At 40.2% G+C, this 14228-nt stretch overlaps 1 non-coding gene across 1 annotated transcript; it reads left to right on the plus strand.

Annotated features, from left to right (window-relative positions):
- Window positions 1-8461: 8461 nt before the first annotated feature.
- On the plus strand, window positions 8462-8569 carry LOC148577681 (small nucleolar RNA R71). Its single transcript, XR_015903959.1, has one exon. It is a non-coding gene; the product is annotated as a small nucleolar RNA R71 (small nucleolar RNA).
- Window positions 8570-14228: the final 5659 nt, after the last annotated feature.

Here is a 14228-nt window from a genome sequence, read left to right on the forward strand (position 1 = left end):
TCAGAATGGACCATCCTGGACATATTCTATGATGGTCTGTCTGAATTAGCTAAGATGTCATTGGATACTTCTGCAGGTGGATCCATTCACCTAAAGAAAATGCCTGCAGAAGCTCAAGAACTCATTTACATGGTTGCTAATAACCAGTTCATGTACACTTCTGAAAGGAATCCTGTGAATAATGGGACGCCTATGAAGAAGGGAGTTCTTGAAATTGATACTCTGAATGCTATATTGGCTCAGAATAAAATATTGACTCAGCAAGTCAATATGATTTCTCAGAGTCTGAATCGAATGCAAGCTGCATCCAACAGTACTCAAGAGGCATCTTCTGAAGAAGAAGCTTATGATCCTGAAAACCCTGCAATAGCAGAGGTAAATTATATGGGTGAACCTTATGGAAACACATATAATCCATCATGGAGAAATCACCCAAATCTCTCATGGAAGGATCAACAAAAGCCTCAACAAGGCTTTAATAATGGTGGAAGAAATAGGTTTAACAATAGTAAACCTTTTCCATCATCCACTCAGCAACAGACAGAGAATTCTGAGCAGAATCCATCTAGCTTAGCAAATTTAGTCTCTGATCTATCTAAGGCCACTGTGAGTTTCATGAATGAAACAAGATCCTCCATTAGAAATTTGGAAGCACAAGTGGGCCAGCTAAGTAAAAGGATCACTGAAATCCCTCCTAGTACTCTCCCAAGCAATACAGAAGAAAATCCAAAAGGAGAGTGCAAGGCCATTGACATAACCACCATGGCCAAACCTGTAAGGGAGGTTGAGGACGTGAATCCCAGTGAGGAAGACCTCCTGGGACGTCCAGTGATCAATAAGGAGTTTCCCTCTGAGGAACCAAAGGAATCTGAGACTCATCTAGAGACCATAGAGATTCCATTAAACCTCCTTATGCCCTTCATGAGCTCTGATGAGTATTCCTCTTCTGAAGAGAATGAGGATGTTACTGAAAAGCAAGTTACCAAGTATCTTGGTGCAATCATAAAGCTGAATGCCAAATTATTTGGTATTGAGACTTGGGAAGATGAACCTCCCTTGTTCACCAATGAACTAAGTGATCTGGATCAACTGACATTGCCTCAGAAGAAACAGGATCCTGGAAAATTCGTAATACCTTGTACCATAGGCAACATGATCTTTGAAAAGGCTCTGTGTGACCTTGGTTCAGGGATAAACCTCATGCCCCTCTCTGTAATAGAGAAACTTAGAATCTATGGGGTACAAGCTGCTAAAATCTCATTAGAGATGGCAGACAATTCAAGAAAATAGGCTTATGGACAAGTAGAGGACGTGTTAGTAAAGGTTGAAGGCCTTTACATCCCTGCTGATTTCATAATCCTTGATACTGGGAAGGATGAGGATGAATCCATCATCCTTGGAAGACCTTTCTTAACCACAGCAAGAGCTGTGATTGATGTTGACAGAGGTGAATTAGTCCTTCAATTGAATGAGGACTCCCTTGTGTTTAAAACTCGAGGTCATCCTTCTGTAAACATAGAGATGAAGCACAGTAAGCTTCTCTCAAAACAGAGTCAACCAGAGCCCCCACAGTCAAACTCTAAGTTTTGTGTTGGGAGGCCACAACAAAACTCTAAGTTTGGTATTGAACTCCCATATCCAAACTCTAAGTTTGGTGTTGGAAAGTCTCAACAATGCTCTGAACATCTGTGAGGCTCCATGAGAGCCCACTGTCAAGCTATTGACATTAAAGAAGCGCTTGTTAGGAGGCAACCCAATTTTTATTTATCTAATTTTATTTTTCTTGTTCTTTCATATTTTATTAGGTTCATGATCATGTGGAGTCACAAAATAAATATAAAAATTGAAAACGGAATAAAAAATAGCAGAAGAAAAATCACACCCTGGAGGAAGACCTTACTGGCATTTAAACGCCAGTAAGAAGCATCTGGCTGGTGTTCAACGCCAGAACAGAGCATGGTTCTGGTGCTGAACGCCCAAAATGGGCAGCATCTGGGCGTTTGAACGCCAGAATTGCACCCTGGAGAAGAGCTGGCGCTGAACGCCCAGAACAAGCATGGTTCTGGCGTTCAACGCCAAAAATGGGCAACAAATGGGCGTTCAACGCCCAGAACAAGCACCAATCTGGCGCTGAATGCCCAGAGTTGTGTGCAAGGGCATTTTACATGCCTAATTTGGTGCAAGGTTGTAAATCCTTGAACACCTCAGGATTTGTGGACCCTACAAGATCACCTCAGGATCTGTGAACCCCAAAGGATCCCCACCTACCTCCACTTACTTCTTCTCACCCCTCTTTCACACAATCCCATAAACACTCTTCCCCAAAACTCTTCACCAATCACCTCAACCCCCCTTCCCTATATAAAGCCCTCCATTCTTCTTCATTTTCACACAACACAACCCTCTCTTCCCCTTCTTGGCCGAATACACCCCTCCCCCTCTCCTCCATATTTTCTTCTTCTTCTTCATCTATTCTTTCTTCTCTTGCTCGAGGGCGAGCAATATTTTAAGTTTGGTGTGGTAAAAGTATAAGCTTTTTGTTTTTCCATTACCATTGATGGCACCTAAGACCGGAGAATCCTCTAGAAAAGGGAAAGGGAAGACAAAAGCTTCCACCTCCGAGTCATGGGAGATGGAAAGATTCATCTCCAAAGCTCATCAAGACCACTTCTATGATGTTGTGGCCAAGAACAAGGTGATCCCCGAGATCCCCTTCAAGCTCAAGAAGAATGAGTATCCGGAGATCCGACATGAAATCCAAAGAAGAGGTTGGGAAGTTCTAACAAACCCCATCCAACAAGTCGGCATCCTAATGGTTCAAGAGTTCTATGCCAATGCATGGATCACTAGGAACCATGATCAAAGTAAGAACCCGAACCCAAAGAAATATCTCACCATGGTTCGCGGGAAATACTTAGATTTTAGTCCGGAAAATGTGAGGTTGGCATTTAACTTGCTTGTGATGCAAGGAGATGCACGCCCCTACATTAGAAGGGTCAACTTTAATCAAAGGTTGGACCAAGTCCTCATGGACATATGTGTGGAAGGAGCTCAATGGAAGATTGACTCCAAAGGCAAGCCGGTTCAATTAAGAAGACTGGACCTCAAGCCTGTGGCTAGAAGATGGTTGGAATTCATCCAACGCTCCATCATCCCCACTAGCAACCGATCTTAAGTTACTGCGGATCGGGCCATCATGATTCATAACATCATGATTGGAGAGGAAGTAGAAGTTCATGAAGTCATCTCCCTTGAATTCTACAAAATAGCCGAAAAGCCCTCTCCTAGGGCAAGGCTAGCTTTTCCTCATCTTATTTGCCATCTATGTTACTCAGCTGGAGCTTTCATAGAAGGAGACATTCCCATTGAGGAAGAGAACCCCATCACTAAGAAAAGGATGGAGCAAGCAAGAGAGCCCATTCATGGATCTCAAGAGACGCATGAAGCTCATCACCATGAGATCCCGGAGATGCCTCAAATGCATTTTCCTCCACAAAACTATTGGGAGCAAATCAACACCTCCCTAGGAGAATTAAGTTCCAACATGGGACAATTAAGGGTGGAACATCAAGAGCACTCCATCATCCTTCATGAAATAAGAGAAGATCAAAAAGCAATGAGGGAGGAGCAACAAAGACAAGGAAGAGACATAGAAGAGCTCATGGACATCATTGGTTCCTCAACAAGGAAACGCCACCATCACTAAGGTGGACTCATTCCTTGTTCTTACATTCTCTGTTTTTCGTTTTCTCTATGTTAAGTGCTTATCCATGTTTGTGTTTTCATTACATGATCATTAGTATTTAGTAACTTTGTCTTAAAGTTATGAATGTCCTATGAATCCATCACCTCTCTTAAATGAAAACTGTTTTAATTCAAAAGAACAAGAAGTACATGAGTTTCGAATTTATCCTTGAACTTAGTTTAATTATATTGATGTGGTGACAATGTTTCTTGTTTTCTGAATGAATGCTTGAGCAGTGCATATGTCTTTTGAAGTTGTTGTTTAAGAATGTTAAATATGTTGGCTCTTGAAAGAATGATTACAATGAGACATGTTATTTGAGAATCTGAAAAATCATAAAAATGATTATTGAAGCAAGAAAAAGCAGCAAAGAACAAAGCTTGCAGAAAAAAAAAGCGAAAAAAAAAACTTGAAGAAATTAGAAAGAAAAAGAAAAAAAAGCAAGCAGAAAAAGCCAAAAGCTCTTAAAACCAAGAGGCAAGAGCAAAAAGCCAATAACCTTTAAAACCAAAAGGCAAGGTTAAATAAAAAGGATCCCAAGGCTTTGAGCATCAGTGGATAGGAGGGCCTAAAGGAATAAAATCCTGGCCTAAGCGGCTAAACCAAGTTGTCCCTAACCATGTGCTTGTGGTGTGAAGGTGTCAAGTGAAAACTTGAGACTGAGCGGTTAAAGTCAAGGTCCAAAGCAAAAACAGAGTGTGCTTAAGAACCCTGGACACCTCTAATTGGGGACTTTAGCAAAGCTGAGTCATAATCTGAAAAGGTTCACCCAATTATGTGTCTGTGGCATTTATGTATCCGGTGGTAATACTGGAAAACAAAGTGCTTAGGGCCACGGCCAAGACTCATAAAATAGCTGTGTTCAAGAATCATCATACTGAACTAGGAGAATCAATAACACTATCTGAACTCTGAGTTCCTATAGATGCCAATCATTCTGAACTTCAATGGATAAAGTGAGATGCCAAAACTATTCAAGAGGCAAAAAGTTACAAGTCCCGCTCATTTAATTGGAGCTATATTTCATTGATAGTTTGGAATTTATAGTATATTCTCTTCTTTTTATCATATTTGATTTTCAGTTGCTTGGGGACAAGCAACAATTTAAGTTTGGTGTTGTGATGAGCGGATAATTTATACGCTTTTTGGCATTGTTTTTAGTATGTTTTTAGTAGAATCTAGTTACTTTTAGGGATGTTTTCATTAGTTTTTATGTTAAATTCACATTTCTGGACTTTACTATGAGTTTGTGTGTTTTTCTGTGATTTCAGGTATTTTCTGGCTGAAATTGAGGGACTTGAGCAAAAATCAAATTCAGAGGTTGAAGAAGGACTGCTGACGCTGTTGGATTCTGACCTCCCTGCACTCAAAGTGTTTTTTTTGGAGCTACAGAAATCAAATGGCGCGCTTCCAATTGCGTTGGAATGTAGACATCCAGGGCTTTCCAGCAATATATTATAGTCCATACTTTGGCCGAGTTTAGACGACGTAAAAGGGCGTTGAACGCCAGTTCTACGTTGCTGTCTGGAGTTAAACGCCAGAAACACGTCATAAACCAGAGTTGAACGCCAGAAATACGTTATAAACTGGCGTTCAACTCCAAGATTTACCTCTACACATTTAACATTCAAGCTCAGCCCAAGCACACACTAAGAGGGCCCCAGAAGTGGATTTATGCATCAATTACTTACTTCTGTAAACCCTAGTAGCTAGTTTATTATAAATAGGACTTTTTACTATTGTATTAGACATCTTATGATCTTCGGATCATCTTTGATCACGTTTTGGGGGCTGGCCACTCGGCCATGCTTACCCTCTATTCACTTATGTATTTTCAACGGTAGAGTTTCTGCACTCCATAGATTAAGGTGTGGAGCTCTGCTGTTCCTCATGAATTAATGCAAAGTACTACTGTTTTCTATTCAATTCAACTTATTCCGCTTCTAAGATATTCATTCACACTTCAACCTGAATGTGATGAACGTGACAATCATCATCATTCCATATGAACGCGTGCCTGACAACCACTTCTATTCTACCTTCGATTGGATGGATATCTCTTGGATATCTAATACAGGGGACCGAGTCCGAGTTATTAATTATCTTCGTGGTATAAGTTAGAACCCATGGATGGCCATTCCTGAGATATGGAAAGTCTAAACCTTGTCTGTGGTATTCCGAGTAGGATCTGGGAAGGGATGGCTGTGACGAACTTCAAACTCGCGAGTGCTGGGCGTAGTGACAGACGCAAAAGGAGGGTGAATCCTATTCCAGTATGATCGAGAACCTCAGATGATTAGCCGTACCGTGACAGAGCATTTGGACCTTTTTCACAAGAGGATGGGATGTAGCCATTGACAACGGTAATGCCCTTACATAAAGCTTTCCATGGAAAGAAGTAGGAATGATTGGATGAAGACAGCAGAAAAGCAAAGGTTCAGAAGAACGAAAGCATCTCTATACACTTATCTGAAATTCTCACCAATGATATACATAAGTGTTTCTATCCTTATTTTATGTTTACTTATTATTTAATTTCGAAAACTCCATAAGCTTTTGATATCCGCCTGACTGAGATTTACAAGGTGACCATAGCTTGCTTCATACCAACAATCTCCGTGGGATCGACCCTTACTCACGTAAGGTTTATTACTTGGAGGACCCAGTGCACTTGCTGGTTAGTTGTATCGAAGTTGTGAATGAAAAATGATTTACTAAGATGTGCGTACAGAGTTTCTAGCACCGTTTCCTGAGATCACAATTTCGTGCACCAGGTTTCAATTCTAACTTCTGATCATGGTCAGTCTCTGGGTTGTCTGGAGCTGGTAACAATGGTAAAGCTCTGTCATTGTCCTCTGAGAATGTCCCCACACTTGGACCTTGTCCTATGTACTTCTCTTCAAATTCCTCCTGGTGAACTTCAGCCATGGTTTCATCTATAATGTCACACTGGAGGATAGAATGATCCTCCGGAGGATGCTTCACAACTCCATTCAGATTGAAGATTAATACTCGGCCATCTATTTCAAAAGAGTATGTTCCTGAAAAAGCATCTAATTTGAACTTCGAGGTCTTCAGGAATGGTCTTCCGAGTAGGATTGATGACGGCTTCTCTGAGTCATTTTGGGGCATCTCCAAGATATAAAAATCAATGGAAAATGTGAGCCCCTTAATGTCCACTAATACATCTTCAACAACTCCAGCCACTGTAATAATGCTTTTATCTGCTAACACAAAATGAGCTGCCGACCTTTTTAAGGGAGGGAGCCTCAAAATATCATATATAGACAAAGGCATTATACTCACACATGCTCCTAAATCACACATGCAGTCAGAAAATACGACACCACCAATAGTACAATTAACCATACATGGACCTGGGTTACTACACTTTTCAGGTAAACCTCCCATTAAAGCAGATATGGAACTACCTAAAGGAATAGTTTCTAATTCATTAATTTTGTCTTTATGTATACATAAATCTTTTAAAAACTTTGCATATTTAGGTACCTGTTGAATAACATCAAAAAGAGGAACAGTTACCTCAACCTTTTTGAATATCTCTACCATTTTGGGATCAGGTTCCAGCTGCTTCCTGGGCTTCCTTGCAAGTTGTGGAAATGGAATGGGAGTGGTGTCTTCTGCAGTATCTGCGCCCTGTGGTGCTTCCTCCTATGGTTGGACTTCTTCTTTTTCAGCTATGTCCTGTATGTCCTCTTCCTCTTCAACATCTTCTATTTCCACTACCTCTTCAGCAGAGGCATTTTCTGGTGAGCTTGGCTCCTCCTGATTCTTCTCCTGTAGTGTGGTTCCAGACCTTAGAGTGATGGCATTAATGCCACCCTTTGGATTGGGTAATGGTTGAGAGGGAATTCCACTGGAGCTCAAAGGCTGGTTATTGGAGTTATTCATTGATCTAATCTGTGAGACAAGAGCTTGCAAAGTAGAGTTCAGACCATTTAGTGTAGCATAAAGGTTATTTTCCATGGTCTGTTATCTCCGATCAATAGATTGTAGTAAGTCATCATTAGAAGATGAGGAAGGATAAGTAATTTGAGAGGTCTGCTGTTGGGTATTCTGTGGTCCTTGGGATTGCCTTAGGTGAGGTGCTCTGTAGGGCTGGTTCTGGTTGTGCTGCCTGTTGTTATTATTATTCCACCTCTGATTTCCCTAATTGTCTCTGCCTCCTCTGTTGTTGTTATCCCTCGAATTCTGGTTAGAATTATCCTGCCATCCATGGCTAGAATTGCCACCTTTATTGTACCCTTGGATGGGGCGGTCATAGAAGTTATGAGTGGCTGCCACGGTGTTGTCTTCCTGTTGGAGCTGTGGACATTCATCAGTATAATGGCTATAATCAGCACAGATTCCGCAAACTCTCTATGGGACTAACTGTTGGCTTTGCTGTGGTGGAGAAGGTTGATCTTGCTGAACTTGTTGTTGATTCAATTGCATCTGCTTCAGCAAGTTGGTCATTTCACAAATACTCTGAGTTAGAGCAGCAGTCTCTCTGCTAGAGGATACTTCTGCAACAGATTTTGAACGGCCTTGTTTCTGCCTGTGATTCCGAGTGGATTCAGCTAAGTTGCTGATCAATTGCCATGCCTCATCAGTGGTCTTGTACTTTTTTATAGACCCATTGCTAGCACTTTCCAATGTGGTCTTATCTTAGGGCCTCATGCCCTGTGTGACGTAACCGAGTAACACTATCTTGTCAATCATATGGTGGGGGCATACTTCCAGAAGATTATTGAAGCGCTCCCAGTATTCATAGAGAGTCTCAGATTCGTCCTGAACAATCATGGAAAGATCTTTCCTTAGTTTATCAGTAACTTCAGCTGGAAAGAATTTTTCTAAGAATTCTCTTCTAAGTGTATCCCAGTTGGATACAGTTGCAGCGGGTTGAGTGTAGTACCACTCTCTTGCCTTTCCCTCAAGAGAAAACGGGAAAGCCTTCAACAAAATTGAAGTTTCATCTGCACCATCACGCCTGACAGTAGAACAGGCTGCTTGAAAATCTCTCAAGTGCTTGATAGGCTCTTGAGCAGGTAAGCCATGAAACTTGGGCATCAAATTAAGCAGTGCGGTCTTCATTTCAAAGTCTGTAGCCACCGCTGGATGATGCAGTTGAAACGGTTGCATTGTAAAATCAGGGGCTCCAGCCTCCTGGATAGTAACTTTCCTAGGTTTTGCCATGTCACCTACACGTAAATCAACCGAATCAGTAGAACGGGGGCTGGTTTCTTCCTTAAATGACGTTTCAGATCCGCCCTCGGAGAGGACTAACCAACACCGAGCTTGCCTTATTCGTGAAATAGTTCTTTCAATCTCAGGATCGAATGCGGGCAAGCTTGGATCAGGAAGTGAACGCGTCATATAACGAAAGAAACAAGCAGCTCATAGTAGTAAGATAAAATAAAATGCAAATAAATAAATTCCAATTAATAATTTTAGCACTCTATTGCAACTCCCCGGCAACGGCGCCAAAAATTGACGTGGCGAAAATTTGCGAATTAAGAATTGTTATAAGATATGCGTTGCAAGTATAGTTCTTAACAAACCAGAAATCCACTTATCAATTTAGAAGGGTTGTCACAAAAATTAAAATTAAAATTCTCGGAGTATGAATCCCAGGTCGTCTCCCAACGAGTTGCAGAAAAGTGTGCTATTTTATTAATCGGATGTTTCAAAAAGAGTTTGAGTTGAATAAACAGGAAATTAAATTGGAGAAATTAAGTAATTTAAATAAAAGCCTTGGCTGGGAGTAGATTAGTTGGAAGCCCTATTCTTATTGCAGTACTCTCAAGATTAATTGATAATTGAAGGTTGTTCTGTTTAGTTATCCCTTACTAGGTAAGGGAAAGTCAAACAAGTTGGAATGCTATTTCTATTCACAAGTTCCAATCCGCTTAATTGAAAAGGATTAGTGTCAGTGACTAGAGAACATTCCAACGGTAAACCCAATTACAATTTTTCTTTTAAGCATCCCAACTCAAGGGTTCCTTTCAATCAACCCCCATCAAGTTAGGAAACTACTCGCTCATTGTTAATGTAGAACTCATAACATAGGAAAGGGAATTAAAGAAACACATGATAAATAAAACTCAAAGGAATCAATTAAAAATAAAAGTAACTCTTGTATTAATGAATTCTAAAATAATCCAATAGTAAAATTGAGTAAATTAAAGGACATGGAAGAGTAAAGCCAAGTAAAGAAAACGAACTAGAATGACGAAGTCTTGATGAAGTAATAACTCTTCTCAATATCCCAATGCAAAGAGCAATAGAAAATAAAATCCTAAGAATTATGAATGTGTAGAGAGAAAAACCTAGAGGAGGAGTAAAACTATATCTAAAACTAAAAATTGTGTAGAATGAATGTTGTTTTTGGTTTCTGCATGTTCTCTGGCTCTAGTCTGCTTTTTCGGGCCGAGAACTGGGTCAAAGTTGGGCCCAAAATCGCCCCCAGCAAATTCTACAGATTATGCAGATCGCGCACGTCACGCGATCGCGTCATTCATGCGGACGCGTCATTCGGTGTTTTGCTTGCAACGCGGGCGCATCGTCCACGCCTCCGCGTCACTTGTGCTATTCCAATCTGCGCAGTTGTGTGAGCCATGCGGCCGCGTCACTTCTCGCTGGTCATCTTCTCAATTTCTTGTGTTCCTTCCATTTTTGCAAGTTTTCTTTCCAATCTCCAACTCATTCATGCCCTATAAAGCCTGAGACACTTATCAAACAGATCACGGCATCAAATGGAATAAAGGAGAATTAAAATACATAATTAAAAGTCTCTAGGAAGCAAGTTCTCAATCATAAAGCATCTTTAGGAAGGAATTACAAATGCATGCTGGTATGCGAAATTGTTACTCAAGTTGTGAATTATTGTTCGAAATTGATTCCCTGGCGATGGCACCAAAAACGGATGCACAGAACCATGGTCTAAACATATCTTCACAACTTCGCATAACTAACCAGCAAGTGCACTGGGTCGTCCAAGTAATACCTTACGTGAGTAAGGGTCGAATCCCACGGAGATTGTTGGTATGAAGCAAGCTATGGTCTCCTTGTAAATCTCAGTCAGGCGGATATAAAATAGTTATGTAGTTTTCGAAATGTAGTAATAAAAGAAGGATAGAAATACTTATGTAAATCATTGGTGAGAATTTCAGATAAGCGTATAGAGATGCAATCGTTCCTCTGAACCTCCGCTTTCCTGCTGTCTTCATCCAATCAGTCTTACTCCTTTCTATGGCTGGCTTTATGCAAGGGCATCACCGTTGTCAGTGGCTACATCTCCTCCTCTTGTGAAAATGGTCCAAGATGCCCTGTCACGGCACGACTAATCATCTGAGGTTCCCGATCATGCTGGAATATGATTCACCCTCCTTTTGCGTCTGTCACTACGCCCAGCAATCGCGAGTTTGAAGCTCGTCACAGTCATTCAATCATTGAATCCTACTCGGAATACCACAGACAAGGTTTAGACTTTCCAGATTCTCTTGAATGCCGCCATCATTCTAGCTTACACCACGAAGATTCTGATTAAGAGATCTAAGAGATACTCATTCAATCTAAGGTAGAACGGAAGTGGTTGTCAGGCACGCGTTCATAAGGAATGATGATGATTGTCACGTTCATCACATTCAGGTTGAAGTGCGAATGAATATCTTAGAAGCGGAACAAGTTGAATTGAATAGAAAAACAGTAGTACTTTGCATTAATCTTTGAGGAACAGCAGAGCTCCACACCTTAATCTATGGAGTGTAGAAACTCTACCGTTGAAAATACATAAGTGAAGAAGGTCTAGGCATGGCCGAATGGCCATCCCCCAAACGTGATCAGTAGATCAAAAGATGTTCAAAGATTCCTAAGATGTCTAATACAATAGTAAAAAGTCCTATTTATAATAAACTAGCTACTAGGGTTTACAGAAGTAAGTAATTGATGCATAAATCCACTTCTGGGGCCCACTTGGTGTGTGCTTGGGCTGAGCTTGAATGTTACACGTGCAGAGGCTCTTTCTGGAGTTGAACGCCAGGTTGTAACCTATTTCTGGCGTTCAACTCTGGTTTGTGACTTGTTTCTGGCGTTTAACTCCAGACAGCAGCGTAGAACTGACGTTCAATGCCCTTTTACGTTGTCTAAACGCGGCCAAAGTATGGACTATTATACATTGCTGGAAAGCCCTGGATGTCTACTGTCCAACGCAATTAGAAGCGCGCCATTTTGAGTTCTGTAGCTCCAGAAAATATACTTTGAGTGCAGGGAGGTCAGAATCCAACAGCATCAGCAGTCCTTCTTCAACCTCTGAATCTGATTTTTGCTCAAATCCCTCAATTTCAGCCAGAAAATACCTGAAATCACAGAAAAACATACAAACTCATAGTAAAGTCCAGAAATGTGAATTTAACATAAAAACTAATGAAAACATCCCTAAAAGTAACTAGATCCTACTAAAAACATACTAAAAACAATGCCAAAAAGTGTACAAATTATCCGCTCATCATATGCTTATTTAATGAATAAGTGGGTAAAGATCATGATAAAACCACACAATTAAACACAATATAAACCATATAATAGTGGTTTATCAGAATGATTCTAGCCATTTTAATGCTTTGTCCCTCAAAGAAAATGGAAAGAGTAGCAATCTATAGGTGTCAGGATGAACACCATTATATTTAACTGTGTCACATATCCTTTGGAATTTAGTGAGATGCTCATTAGGATCCTCTTGGGCACTCCCTCCAAAAGAACAGTTGTTTTGCACAAGAGTTATGAGCTGAGGCTTCAATTCGAAAGTATTAGCATGGATAGTTGGCTTTTGAATGCTTCTACAACAGTTTCCTGGGTTTGGATTGATGTAGGAACCCAGAACTCTCCTCTCTTGTCCAGCAGGGTTGGCTGCACCTCTTCTGGCATGATTGTTCACCTCTCCTTCATGAATGTTTCCATATCATCCTCCATGCTTATATCCAAATCTTCTTTCTCTTCTTCTGCACCAACAGCCCTCTTTCCTCTTGCTTCCCTTCTTAGTCTCAGGAAGGTTCTTTCCGGTTCACTATCAAAGGAGTTGAATCCTCTCTTCTACTTGTCATACAAGTAGCACAACAAGTAGTAACCAGCAAGTGAAGGATTCACAATTAATGAAAAAGTGCGGTTAAATCAATTGAGGCAAATAATCAAACAGTTAATAAGTTAGTGGGTTAGTTTTACTGGAATGTAAAGAAGTAAGGTAAAATTAAAGGGAAACAACTAAAAATTACAGAGAACAAAAATGAACAACTGAAATTAAAATTCAATTAATCAAAAGAAAATACAAGTGCTCAATCTAGTTGTCGTCGAATTTAGTAATTGTCAATACAAGACCAATCCCCGACAACGGCGCCATAAACTTGATTCTCTCGAAAACTGTCTCTCAAAAAATTCCTTTCGGCAAGTGTACCGGATTGTCGTCAAGTAAAAACTCACTATAGAGTAAGGTCGAATCCCACAGGGATTGGTTGGTTGATCAACGTTAATTGGAGAATTGTTCTAGTTGAGCTAAATCGCAATTGAGTTGAGATTGCAGAATGTAAATTTGGCGGGAAAATTAAATTGCTAGAATTAAATGACGGAAGTTGAATTGCATGAAATTAAATGACAAAAACTTAAATTGCAAGGAATTAAATGGGAATGGGGATTAAGCATGAAATTAAGGAAGTAGAATATAAAAGAATGGGTAGATCAGAGATGGGGAAGCTCATTGGGGTCAGGAGATGTGATAATTCTCCGGATCAAGTTCATTTTCATCTCTTCCTCAATCAATGCATTCATTGATCTCATTGGCAATCTTAGGTGATTAGATCCCAATTCCTTGGCAATCTAACCTATCTAAGAATGAACAATTGCCCAATTTCTTGATTTAAGTGCTCATGGGAAGAGATAAAATTTGGTCACTGATTATAACACACAAATTCATAGATCAAAATATTGGTAGGATTATATGTCACTATATCCATCCAAACCCCAATCTAATCCAATGTGAAAAAGCAATTCTAGCACGATCTCCTCATTCCTCTTCCAAGGTTTCGAGGAGATCTAACTATGAATAGCTTCTTTCCCAAGATAACTATCCAATTGGATGAAGAACGAAAGCTTTCTAGTAAAATCAAGAGAAAAGAAAGAAGAAGAAGAATGAAAACTAGTATTGATCCATTGAATTTACATAGAGCTCCCTAACCCAATGAAAGGGGTTTAGTTGTTCATAGCTCCCAAAATGGAAAATGGAATTGAAAGATACATTCTGGAAATTAAAATGAACTGAAAGCCAAAAAGGTCCCCCCTCTAACTTAAATTCTAAACTATTTATACACTTTCTTCCATTGTTCTTCAATCTCTAAATTGGGCTTTTGGCCTAGATGGAATTAGGTTGAAATGGCTCAAATTGGTTTCCCTTGCTGTTGAGAAAAGATCTGTTTGAATTTCTAGTTCTGGTGCT

The sequence above is a fragment of the Arachis ipaensis genome, chromosome B1, assembly GCF_059453495.1.
Source record: "Arachis ipaensis isolate K30076 ecotype BB chromosome B1, ASM5945349v1, whole genome shotgun sequence".
Classification (NCBI taxonomy): Eukaryota; Viridiplantae; Streptophyta; class Magnoliopsida; order Fabales; family Fabaceae; genus Arachis; species Arachis ipaensis.